Source organism: Panthera pardus, unplaced genomic scaffold (assembly GCF_024362965.1).
Source record: "Panthera pardus isolate Hobbes unplaced genomic scaffold, ASM2436296v1 HiC_scaffold_16, whole genome shotgun sequence".
In the NCBI taxonomy this organism is placed as follows: domain Eukaryota; kingdom Metazoa; phylum Chordata; class Mammalia; order Carnivora; family Felidae; genus Panthera; species Panthera pardus.
In genome coordinates, this window is record NW_026526721.1 from 59,068,894 (window position 1) to 59,082,644 (window position 13,751).

The following is a 13,751-nucleotide window of genomic DNA, read 5'->3' on the forward strand; positions in this document are numbered from 1 at the left end:
CCTCCATAAATACGCATATAAATGTTAGGCTATTCAAATGTGAAATAGAGAAAACAGATCTGTGTCTGTTCCTTTAAGAAGCAACCCCACATCTTATTTGTTAAACTTGTCTCATTTGCTGAGGGAGGAGAGAAAGAACTACCAAAAGGGACTCTGAAGAAAATCATTAAAGTAAGGAGAAAGCTCTTAAGAAAAGAGACGTTTTCTGCCCTCTGTACCTTCCTTGCTTGATTCCGTTCTCCCATGGTGACAGTGCAGCTAATATAAGTCTGTGCTCCACCAGGCCCCTGCCGAGCAGGGCTGGGGTAGGACAGGAAATCACCACTCAGAAAATAAATGACCTGTCCCAGAGTCTTTTGTTAATGAGTCCAGGGCATAATAAATCAAGGTGACCCAGTCTCAAGAAACACTAGCCTGTTTAAAACAAAACAAAACAAAACAAAAAACCACGAAACCCCCAAGCACCAGAGGTGAAGAGGAGGAGAAGGGAGAGAGGGGACCATGGGGAGTCCTTATAAATCACACCCAGACGAAACTAGTGCAGATGTTTTCCAGTTTCGGACCCACTCAAGAGGCAGAAAACAGACACATGTGGAAGTGAATGGAAGGGGCTGTTTGTGAGACAAGGCAGTGGCCCGATGGACACAGCCCCTCCTGTCACATGGTGTCCATGGGACTCTGAGTGGCACGGTTTCTTCCAGCTATTTCATCCCGGGGCTCCCTCTCCTCAGCGTGGCCGGAGTGTCCTCTTGTGTCAAATGTGGGTCCCAGCTTCCCATAGTGGCAGGCTCCTGTAAAAAGAGAGGGTGGTCAGGTCAACCATGGGAGGGTCTTAGCTTCCCAAGTAAACTGCAGGCTCTCTGAGGGTGAACTTGGACACAGAAATAGAAAGAATGTCAGATTAGAAATAGATATTCCAGTATGTGGTAGAGAAACAGGAGTCTATAAATCTGGGGTAAGCTATAATATAAGATTTACATGCAGAGGGCCCTCACAGAGAGCCACAGTAGCCTGGTGAGACATGGCAACTACTTTACAAATGTGGAAACTGAGACAAAAAGAGACTAAGGAATTTACAGTTTGTGCAGATTTGCAGTTTTTGAGAATGTTATTTCATCTGGGCACACCCTATATGTAGGTTGAACAGGTGTCCTTCCTATATTACAGATGAGGAGAGTGGGAACGAGAGCACAAGAAAACCTTCTCCAGGTCACACAGCTAACATGTGGGATAACTCAGGTCCACACTCAAGTTCTGGAATCTGTTATCCTTTCTGTTCAGCTTCAGCTGTTTTCGGGGTCCCAGATAAGAAGTGTGCTGACAAGGAAAGGGTGCTGAAAGAGGGCGGATAAACCTTGGTCAAGGTCCACAACTGTTTGGTGTTTCGTGGTGGCTGGAAGGGAGATGAGGGGACAAGAGGAAATTGGTCCCAAATGTTTCTCACTCTCTCTGTCGTGTAAAACCCGCCATGTAGTCACCTCCATCATTCCCTAGGAGCATGGCCTCCTCTGATCACTCACTCCTACTTGCTGTCATTTCAAAAGAAATTACATCACGCCAACTGCTTTTGTCTTTAAATTCTTGCTCATGCTGAATTCAATCTCAACCACCATCATCATGACTGCTAGTTTGTATACACTTTATGTTTCAAAATCCTTTCTTTGTTACCCTCTCTGAACCTCTTAATCAGAATTGTCATTTACCCTTGGAGAAACTGAGGCCAGAGTGGCTTGCCCATGATCACCTCTTAGAACAGAGATCTTTCCCCCTTGCCTGGACTGCCTCCAAAGTAAACACAAGCGGCCAGATACTCTTTGCCATCTTAGTTTTTTCTGTATTGCCCCAGTTCTGCAGTGAGAGATACCACCTTTCTCCAGAACTCTCTATAGACTTCCTATACTAGCTCTGCTTCCTTTTGAAATAAAATAATGAGCATTGTGCTCTAGTTCAAATTGGAGTCCAAGTAGAGGCACCTGGGTGGCTCAGTCAGTTAAGTGTCCGACTTCAGCTCAGGTCACCATCTCACAGTCCGTGAGTTCGAGCGCCGCGTTGGGCTCTGTGCTGATGGCTCAGAGCCTGGACCCTGTTTCCGATTCTGTGTCTCCCTCTCTCTCTGCCCCTCCCCCGTTCATGCTCTGTCTCTCTCTGTCTCAAAAATAAATAAACGTTTAAAAAAAAATTGGAGTCCAAGCATTTACCCAACCACACAATGTCATCAACCACAACAGGAAGATGCCACAGCGGGCTGCCTAAAATAAACCAAAATAAACTCAGAGCTTTTAATTGGTCCAGGACCTAGATCTGCAAAACAGCAGGCACACCCATGAAAATTAGGGCTGTTCCAAGTATTTTAGGTTGAACAGCAGCCTCCCACCAACGCAGAACACTGCTTTAGGTTTCCTTTCTTTTTCTTTTTTCTTTTTTTGTTTGGTTTTTGGTTTTGTTTTCTTGTTTTGTTTCATTTTGTTTTGTTTTTTGGTCCTGCTCTATGAGTCCAAATTTTTCATACTCAGATGTTGACTCTCAGCTGGGAACCCAGAAGAAACACCCCGGGATGTGGGCATGTCAGTTTTCTATTATAAAAGAAACTAGTAAGTGGAGCCTGGTGGGCTCAGTTGGTAGAGCATGCAACTCTAGATCTCAGGTTTGTGAGTTCAAGCCCCACATTGTGTGTGGAGCCTACTGAAGAAGAAGAAGAAGAAGAAGAAGAAGAAGAAGAAGAAGAAGAAGAAGAAAAAGAAGAAGGAGAAGGAGGAGGGGGAGGAGGAGGAGGAAGGGGAGGAGGAGGAGGAAGAAGGAGAAGAAGAAGGAGGAGGAGGAGGAGGAGGAGGAGGAGGGGAGGAGGAGGAGAAGGAGAAGAAGAAGAAGAAGAAGAAGAAGAAGAAGAAGAAGAAGAAGAAGAAGAAACTCTTATTTCATTCAACAAATATTCTTGAATTCCTACTATATACTGGAGACTATGTCAGTTGGTGAAAGTGATTGAGACTTACATTTTATGCCATCCTTGCACTAAACAGCTGGGGGAACTTGAGCAAAACGTTCCCCCTTTATGGCTGTCAATTCTTGCCTCTCTAAAGTGAGAGGATGGATAATTAACTTCCAGGTCCGTCCTTCCTTCCTTCCTTCCTTCCTTCCTTCCTTCCTTCCTTCCTTCCTTCCTTTTTCTTCTTTCTTTCTTTCTTTCTTTCTTTCTTTCTTTCTTTCTTTCTTTCTATGTTTATTTACTTTTGAGAGAGAAAGAGACACAGAGTGTGAGCCAGGGAGGGGCAGAGAGAGACACACACACAGAATTCGAAGCAGGCTCCAGGCTCTGAGCTGTCAGCACAGAGCCCCAAGCAGGGCTCAAACCCATTAACTGTGAGATCATGACCTGAGCTGAAGTCAGACGCTTAACTGACAGCCACCCAGGTGCCCCCTAGATCCTTTCTAACCCTGCTGCTCTACAGCTCATGGGAATCTGTACTGATGGACTAGTCATGGGTGCAGCACCTAAGAATAGTATCCCTTTCATTTTACTGACGCAAAGAACTGGAAAAGGCAGAGGCAGGGGTGGAGACTGTGTTTTGCAAGGAAACAAGACTTTTTGGTGGATGGGCAGTGTGGGTGGAGGAGTGGCTACTGATTTTAAAGAATCATTATACATGTCACAAAAAAATGGTCAAATACAAATATATGTATCACTTTATGCTCTTTTCTGATAGTTTACATAGCTATAATCAGTTCATCCATAATATTTTTCGTTCTTTGTTTTAACTAATGCTGTTTGATGTATACATTCTGTATATCACAAAGTGTATAGTCTTCTAATTCTTTTAGTGGGTAAGAGCACTCCATCTTATTATGCTAAATTTATTTTTTTATCTACTCATTTACTTTCAAATAGTGGAATATTGGAGTATGTCCACTCTTTTTCCTTTTATTAATAGCTCTGGTATAATATTTTCCCTAATGAATTCCTTTGGACATTCATAAAATAAGTAATTTCTAGATCAGTGATTTTTTAATAATTTTTTAAAATTTATTTGTTTATTTTGAGAGAGAAAAAGAGAGAGAGCATGAATGGGGTAGGGGCAGAGAGAGAGAGAGAGAGAGAGAGAATTCCAAGCAGGCTTCATGCTGATAGTGCAAAGCCCGACAAGGGGATTGAGCTGACGAACTGTGAGATCATGACCTGAGCCAAAATCAAGAGTCGGATGCTTAATTGACTGAGCCCCTCTAAATCAGTCATTCTGAAAGTGATTCTAAATCAGATTCTAAAAGACCCAATAAGTTCATAATGGCACCAGCAGTTGATGGGCATTTCTGTTTTCCTTAACTCATCTACCTTGCATATAATAATTTTTATTCCTTTTTGATGACTTAAAAACTGTATAATGTTTCTAGTAACTTCAGTGAAGTTGTTTATATTTTCATTTCTTCCATTTTTTTTATTGAGACTGATCTGTTTATGTGCTCTGTATTCCATATTTCCTCCTTTGTGGATAGTTTATTCATGTCTTTTGACCTCAAGTCTAATGATTTTTGAAAAACATATTAAGGCTTTTGTGGACCAAATTCTTAACACACTACTGATATAGTGGATCCCCAAATGTGAGTACATTCGTCATCAGGAAGTAAGGTGGAGATTTTTGTCTTTTTTGTTCACTCAAGTATTTTAAGCACCTAAAATGATGCCAGGCAAACAGTAGGTGCTCAATACTGTTGAGTGAACTGAATGAGTGAATAAATCATCACTTAATATGTATGAGGTGCCTCCTTGTGTTGGGACAAATATGAGCATTCAGTTTTGACATGAAGGAGACGAAAGTAAGGTCAAAACAGCTGGGGGTAGAAGGGAGGGGTGTTTCTCACTTCAGAATTTTAAACAGCCACATAAAGTGGCAAGGTAAGAAGCTACTGAGGAGTCTCCTCGGGTAAGGACTTGACATTGCCAAAACACGTCACGGGTATTTGCATGTTCTTGTCTGTTGTTACTGTGTGCAGTAATATTGTCAGACTGTAATATTATCACAGTGTGAACTTAATTCAAGCAACATTTTCACAACATTCACTGTAATGTGCAGGCACTGAACTAGTGCACAGAACACCATCTCTGTGTATCTATGTGTTAGAATACTATACCTAAAGAAAAAGGAACAAACTGCAATGCATACATGCCTCAAAGGCTTCATGCTAAGTGAAAGGGAGGTGCAAAAAAATACATGTTGTATGATTCCATTTATATGAAATGTCCAGCAAAGACAAATCTAACCACATAGACAGTGGTTGCCTGGGGTTGGGGAATGGGCGACTACAAATGGGCACAAGGGATCTCTTTGGGGTGATGGAATTGTTCTAATACTAGATTGTGGTGATAATCGCACAACTCTGTAAAATTACTGAAAACCCATTGAATTGTATACTGATTATGAGTTGATTTTACAGTTTTTAAATTATACCTCAATTGAGTGTTTTAAAAAAGAGTGGCTACCATGACCCTTGCACTGTCAAAACAAAGCAAAACCTAATTCCCGGAACAGGCAAACATTGAGAACACTGTCAGTAGAGGTGAGCCCAGGGGGCTGTGTGAGCAGTCAGGTGCCTAACCCCATCCTGACACTCAATGGAAGTTGCACTGAGATGATGTCTGGCTGGGAGAAATTTTTCTAACAAGAGTAAATGGGAGGATGTGGGGTAGGTCAGGTGCGCACCAAGTCAATGACAACACGATTCATGTCATGGGAGATAGTGCTAAGGCCAATGTCCACCTTGGTTTCAGGGAGGTTAAACACTGCAAAATGCTTTGTATATTGATTATAACTACCATCCGTCATGAGTCAAGAGCTTTGCATTCGGTAACAACAATCTTGCAAGGCAAGATTACAGACGAAGAAACTGGGCAAAGAGGGCTGATGTGACTTGCTAGGGATCACTTCCCCAGTATGAACAGCAGAGCCAGAATCCAAACACAGGCCCGAATCTGAAAGCCATGCTTTTTTCATTCCATTCTCTCCCTTTACCTCTACATAGACATGTGACTATCACTGGTGGGGAATTAATGAGAAAAATGTCAGTTCTGTGGATCTATTCTAAAGAATTCATAAACTCATCTGCAAAGAATTTTACAAATGCAGTTTGATGGGGTCTCAGAGCCGCAGCCTTTGCAATTTATCGCTGTCCCTAGTGTGCTGTATACAGCAGGCAGGCATTTGAAATGTGCCGTTCTCTATTTAGCTTCGGATGTGCAAGCAAAATTCAATAATCTTGGTTCAAGATAAATTAAAGGCCAATGACTCTGAAGAGCTAGAAAATTCTTAAATACCACAGAAATCCAGTCTGTAATAATGCATAGCTCCCATTAAATGCCTTTCTTAAATGCCTCTTAATAATAATTTTACATGATCATACAAAATACTTAAGATTATATGACCAAAGCAGAAACATGATTTCTTTTAAAAATGTGTTTAGTCTCTCTTTCAGAGTTTTTGATAACTGTTCCTTGCCCTCACCTTTGGCTTAAGTGTGTCTACTCCTTACGGGAAATTGTGAGTCGGATTGGGTGAGGCAAAGACACACATTCTTCTCTAGAAAGAACACACTTGCATTCCCATGAGGAAAATAAATTAGGCCCAGTTTCTCTGTCCATTAATTATGAGGAACAAACAACCTTTCCCTGCTTGGAGAGAAGTACAGGAGACCAGCACAAATTTCCTCCTCAGACTCAGGGGAAAGATCATTTTACTATCCAGCAGAACGCCTGTGGTCTGAGAGGACTCAGAGGATTGGAACAGGCGAGGCTCTGCCGCCAGATGTTTGTAAGAAATCCACTGATACAGACAATCCCATGATACAATCCACAGAGGACTGCTGGGTTGTAGGGAGAGGCTAGAAATGCAGCAGAACAAGAGGGAGAAGGAATTTGCATCCAATTCTGCCCCTGGGGAATATCCCAACCCTGAAGACCGCCTGTGGAATCTAGGGACTGTACTGCGCCTCGCGTAATTATGTTATTTTAGTTAGAGTCTTAGAATATGCCAAGAACATCACCCCGGAAGGAGCAGGGTGGTAGGAGGAAGGTAATGCGTGGTCTCTGGTGGTCTATCATCTAATTGAACCAGGTGGGATTTGCAAGAGAATGGACGTTCACCACGGCCACTCTACAGACAGGACAAATACAGGAATGAGAGAGAAGTTTCAGAGTTGGAAATGTGTTTGCGTCTTTGGCTTTTACACACTTGTGACCGATACTGCTACTCCTTTCCCTTGCTTCCTTACTAAGAGAACCTTAATTTTATTATGGGATGCAGCGGTGCTCTCAGGTTAAAACACTCAGCTTCCCAGATGCCACTGCAGCTAGGGGGGGGGGGCCTGGTGATCCACTTCTGGCCAATGAGATGGGAGAGGAACCAGTTGGGTCGGGCTTGGGGCAAATGCACCGCTCTGGCCTCTTGCCTTTTGCTCTTCCCCTTCCCTTCCAGACACTAGTGCACACGTCCGGCCACCAACCTTCTCCATGAGAAGCATCACTGAACGTCAGGCGTGCAAGCAGAGGTACCCAAGCTGCCCAGATCCTTGGTGATTCCCAGCAAACACTGCGGCAACCCTGGCCTGCTACCTGTGTGCTTTGTATTATGTGAGTCATATCTTGTTTAAGCTCCTGTGTGTTGGGTCTTTGTTACTTGCAGCCAAACATAACCCCTAACTGATGGCAATATGAATTCAGTTCAATTCAGCAGTGATTACTTATTACGTGCTAGGTGTGGGAGTACAAAGATGAGAAACCCCCTTCCTTCAAAAAGTTCACAAACTTGTGCATGAGTGATGATACATAGGCAAACCATTAGAGCGTAGTCAATGTTTTCAAAAATGGAGGTTTGTTTACAGTACTGTGGGAACAACGTCATTGATACTAACAAGCAAAATGTACTGGGATAAATTGTGTGGAATTCTAAATTATTCTCATACTGTATATGCATGTGCAGTTATAGGTAAATCTGATACCCACTGAATATCCACCATTCATATTATTGATAGAATCTGCCAAATCATGAAGTCACAGCTATTTTACCCTCCCTTAAGCACCACTTTACACTTGTTTATTTTCTCTGGTGGGGTCAGAGGACCTCCATGTTTCCTAAGTAAATTTCTCAAACCTTTGTCAATTCCTTATACACAGGAGAAACCCCAAGAAGTCCATGGAAAAATAAACTCCGTCTCAAAGAGCAGTTTGGTCTGAAGCACATTGCGAGGTGAATGGCCAAAGTACAGTAGCTCAATTTTACCCCCCCCCCCGCCCCCGCTTCAGCAAATGCTGTCTCTGTCTCCTTGCTTTGTGATTCTCTCTCCCTCTGCAGCCTCCTCGTTGGCTCGTCCTGCCCTACTCCCCATCATACCTCGCGAGTCTCCTGGATGGCATCTATTCTCCCACTGCCTCACGTGCCATCTCTCTCTCCTTTATCCAATCATCCATTAAGAGTAATGAATTTTTAAAAGGTTATTTGCTGCAATTATCGAGAGGATTTTTATCGAGGATTTTAATTCTTGAAGGTGATGATTGAATTAATTGATATCTTACAAAAAACAAAATAACTTGCTTTAAATTTTTTGTTGAAGAGAGAATACATGAACCCGGTAAAAAAAAAAAATTGGGAGGATTGAAAGAACATACATGAAGTATCTCCCTCACATCTGCCACCTAGCTCCTTTGCTCAGGGCAACCAACATTACCAGCTTTTTCTGTATCCTTGCAGAGCTATTTTATACACAAGTAAATACCCACACCTGTTTCCCTGCCTCACTCTGCAAAATGATGGTCATACTTTTTTGTACCTCTATTTTTTTTCACTTAATATGTCTTAAAAATTTTTCATATCAGCACATGAAAAAGCATTCTCATTCTTTTTAAACCTGAAAAATGTTCCTTTGCATAAATGTATCATATTTAACCCTCTATTAATGGAAAATTTGTGTCTGACCTTTATTATTTTAAATAGTGGCGTGATAAATAGCATTGTATATGAATCATTCACAGAAGAAGAGTGTATTTTAAGATAAATTCATAGAAGGGAGCCAAATGGTGGAACCACTTGTGATTATGATGAGTATTGCCGAATTCCTCTTCATAAAAGATACTGTTTCCCACTCCCACCTACAGTGTATGGCCATGCCTATTTCTCTAAACCCTCACCAACTCAGTTTATCAAACTTCGTGGACTTTGTCAATTTGATCAGTGAAAAATGGCCTGTCAGTATATTTTTAATTAGTTCCTCTTATGAATAAGATTTTTCATCTTTTACACATTTCAGAGCTATTTGTCAATTCCTTTCTGTTAAATATCTATTGATATACTTTTTTTTTTTAATTTTTTATGTACACTTCACACCCAGCATGGAGCCCATATGGGGCTTTGAACTCATGACCCTGAGATCAAGACCTGAGCTGAGATCAAGAGTCAGATGCTTAACCAACTGAACTGCCCAGGTGCCCCAGTCCTTTATTGTTTCTTCTGTTAGGTTGGTAGTTTTTTTAATTGATATTTTCCAAGTTATTTATTTGTTAGAGAAATTAAACATTCATCTGTGATATAAGATGCACATTTTCCCCCAGTATTGTCATGTGTCTTTTGATTCTGCTTATCAAGTATTTTTACCTTGGAAGGTTGTTTAGTTTATATATAGTCAAACATGTTAATCTTTTCATTTCTGGGTTTTAGGTTTTGTTTCGTATTTAGAAAGGCCTTCTGATAAGAGGGGAGGGTTTTTTTTATTACCTTCTTAATCATACATTATATTGAATGTCAGTGAGTTGTTTCTTATGTCACTGGTACAAGTTAGTGATCAGGAATCAAAGCATTGGTGGGAGGAAGTGAGTGAGAACCCGAATTCATATTTTCTCTACTTCTGGTTGTATTGCTAGGCATGAGGGCTTGGACTGACTCTGACATCCACCCCACCTACTTAATCTGCTGTGAGTGAGTGAACGTGCCCACAGCTCTGCAGGCTAAGTGTATGTGAAAGGAGGGTGTTAAAATGTTTTCGTGACATGTGTGCATAAACATGTGAATTTCTTCATCTCAGCATATCACAGTGTCATATCTTGCTGGACATCTATATGCTGGGTGTCTGCATATGTTAATGTTATTCTTTGTCCTCAGAGAAGAAGATTCTGGCATGGGAAGTACAGAAAACCTCTTACAGCTTTAGAAAATGTATCATTGAAAGAGCAGAAGGAACAGAGTCAGTCAGTATGTGCACTTCTTGATTGAGCGGCGCTTGAGAGAGAGCCAAACTCAGGCATGTGTGTAATGAGGCCTCTATTAACAAGCTGGGCCATCCTGCGTCTTCCATCCCCCATCTTCCCCAGGCACAGCCTCCCAGCCTTAAGGGTCCCAGCTCCTTCCTTCAGATGAGGCCACAGTCCCAGACAGGCACCTGAAGTAGAAAAAGCCACCCTCCTGCAGGATTGGAAAACCTCCACCAGCCAGGCAGGGAAGTTCTCTAGATGGCAGCATCCAAATTTTTAGAAGCAACAGCCCCTTTCTCAGTGTCTTTACAGCACCAGAAGAGCAGAGAGGCTGGCCACATATGAACCTAAACTTCACATATGAGCCAAAGTATCTTGACTTACTTGCAGGGAGCACCACTCAGGCTTTTAAGATTTATCTTTGATCTTGTTTTAAGTGCATTCTGAAACAATTCCCTTGCTGCACAAGGTTCTAAACTGAGAGTAGTGGCCAGAAGCTCTGCTGCCATTGGGTCATACACAGTAGGCCACTCTAAGGATATTAGCCTCGGTCATCAGGTGCTCCCGGGACTTGGGCTGGAGGAACATGAATGATGGAGCTACCTGGGTCCAAAAGAGCAGAGTGATGGGAACCACAGAAATCAGAACTAGGAGATTTGGGTGCCAGGAGACCACATCAATTCAAGTCAGTGTCACAGACTGTATCTGTGTCATAGACATAGAATCTTGGGGCCGAGTTAGAAGTGAGGGCTGAGGGGTAGAGTAGGTTTATTATACTCTTAGTGACAATTCTGTGTAAGAGCCAAGATGGGTACAGGCCTAGAGGTGCTCATCTGCTGCTCTGAACTGTCACCAGTTGGATATGTGATAAAGTCCTTTAGTACTTGGGGTGGGGCATCTGGCTGGCTCAGTTGGTGGAGCACGCAACCCTTGACGTTGTGTTGTGAATTCTACATCCACACTGGATAGAGAAATTACTTACAAATAAAATATGTAGGGACACCTGGGTGGCTCACTCAGTTAAGCGTCCGACTCTTGGTTTCGGCTCAGGTCACAATCTCATGATTTGTGAGACCAAGCCCTACCTTTGGGCTCAGTACAGACAGCACGGAGCCTGCTTGGGATTCTCTCTCTCCCTCCCTCTCTCTGCCCCTCCCCTTCCCTCTCTCTCTCTGTCTCTCTCTCAAAATAAATAAAAAATAAATAAAATAAAATAAAATAAAATAAAATAAAATAAAATAAAATAAAATAAAATATGTAACCCCCCCCCAAAAAAACCCAAACATTTGGGGCATAAGTTACCACACAGATGAGACATGGCTAGCCTTACTGGTTTTAAGAGAGTCCCACCTCTCTTAAATTTGGGTAGGGACAAGAGAGGATTCATTTGAATCAGGGACTCAGGATTGATGAGGACAATGCTGAGCCCAAATGGAGAAGCAAGCAGCTATATCCAAAGGAATTCCAAAGACAGTTCCTTCCATTGTTCCATGAATTGGGATTTAAGTGGTTTGAGGATATTTTTTATCTGAAATTATGGCAGTGACTTGAGACTTAAGTGCAGAAGAGATCAAGCGTCTGAAAAGAAATGGCTCTAAGTTGTAGACTCAAGGGTAAAGGTAATCAATATGAAAGGAAAAGAGTGGCCATTCGTTCATTCAACCATTGTTCCCTGCACCCTGGGTGCCTGATACTATTTAGGTGACAGGGATATATAGTAGTGAAAATAACAAAGTCCCTGCTCTCATGGTACCTGTCCCATATTCTAGTGATGGTGACAGATGATAAACAAGATCTATATGTATTTTTTAAATACATATTTCTATATTTCTATGTCCCCTCCTTCCATCCCTATCTGTCTCTGTTGCTGGCTCTGTTAGTACTTACCCCTACTGCCAATAGATGAGTAACGGAGGGAGGATGCTATTCTGGGTAGGGTGGCCACAGAATGCGTCAGTGGTTCTGGTGTGACATTTGAGCAGAACTAGAATGAAGTGAAGGAGGGGGCCATGTAAACACAGAGGGAAAGGTGTCCAAGGCAAAGGGCATAGTGAGCCCAGGGACAAGCAGGAATATGCGGGGGGTGGGGTGGGGGGTGGCTGGAAACAAGGGAGTCAGTGTGGCATCATCAAAGAGTAGATCACAGGCTGGAAGAAGCGTCGTGGTGTAGGCTACATAGGGCCTTGAAGAGCATGATAAAGATTTAAGAATTTATTTTGAGTGCAGTGAGATGCCACTGAAAGAGCATATATTCCTCAAGTTCCGGATGGCCTGAATGGCACTCTCCCATCATGATTGCCCAGTGCTGTACTTACCTGTGAAAGATTGTGTCTCCCAAACCCCAATTTTGGGGAAAATGGTTGTGCCCTTTAGCCACCAATTGTGTACTTCTGGGCCTCAGTGGGGCCTAAAGAGGGGGAAAGACATAAAGGCTGCAAATCTCAGGCTGCTTGGGCAAAGCCTTCCTATCTGGATGGTGGTAGCTACAGGTGCGGCCTTGTGGATGGGGGTTGCCTTGACCTCCTACTTGAGTTGTATCTTGCACAAGGACGTGGCCGGCACTCCAGTGTTCAGAACAGTTTCTGCTTCCTCATCCCTGAATTCTTCCTCCTAGCTTCTCCAAAGACCAGCCCTCTGCTTAACAGCCTTGGAAGACACCTGCTATGTCCATTTTCTTCTGCCCAAAGCAAGGTACAGTAGGCCTTCCCAGGCTTCTTCCTTACGTAGGAAGTGAGGCATCCCCTTAATTCCCCACACACTTAAAGAATAAGCTTTGTCTGCAGAGTTTATAGACTCATTTGGGAAAACTCTGCACCCCACATATGATTCAAATATATTAGCAGATATACACAACAAAGGAGCCCAGATTCCAGAAGCTGATTTCTTTCACAGGTGCCCTTCCTTGTAGCCTTAGGAAATGTAGGCGGTCTTGCTATTTCTACGTGTGTGTGTGTGTGTGTGTGTGTGTGTGTGTGTCTTACAAAATAAAGATTTATTTCTTGCTCATGCTACATGTCCATTGCGGATGGTTGTAGGTCCATGCTGTGTTCATTCCAGGACTGAGGCTGGAAGGCATAATCCCTGTGTGCAACATACTTCTCCTCCTCATCAGAATTACTTCCCACTGATGGTTTTTGCAAAACAGGATGGAACCCTGTGCTTTCTTTTGCAGAATAAACCCATACTGCCTGCCTCAAATCACCATCTTGCTCCCATCTCCCTGTTTTGTTTTTATCAGAAAGTTCTTGAACACACACACGTCATTAAAATATTGTCAAAGGTTATTTAATGATCTAAGAGAGATACATACACAAAACAGTATGTTCAGTGTAGTCGTGTGTGTGTTCTAAGTAGAGCTAAACATGCATAAATATTTCCACCAAAGTGGTTGGTGGCATTGTGACTGATTTTTATTTCTATCTTTTTCATGTCCATTTTCAAATTAAAATAAATATTTTTTTAAAAATTTGTACGTGCCAACTACCTGGAAATAATGTCAGAAAGTCGCAGTCTCAACCTCTTTTCATCT

General features: G+C 42.4%; 2 long non-coding RNA genes across 2 annotated transcripts; one reads left to right on the forward strand and one right to left on the reverse strand.

The window, feature by feature from the left end:
• Positions 1-536: 536 nt before the first annotated feature.
• Positions 537-12,175, reverse strand: LOC109266396 (uncharacterized). Its single transcript, XR_002079701.2, has 2 exons — positions 12,110-12,175; positions 537-791 (listed from the first exon to the last, which is right to left on the reverse strand). It is a non-coding gene; the product is annotated as an uncharacterized LOC109266396 (long non-coding RNA).
• LOC128777254 (uncharacterized) lies at positions 4,100-10,055 on the forward strand. The gene is made up of 2 exons (XR_008422452.1): positions 4,100-7,612; positions 9,367-10,055. It is a non-coding gene; the product is annotated as an uncharacterized LOC128777254 (long non-coding RNA).
• Positions 12,176-13,751: the final 1,576 nt, after the last annotated feature.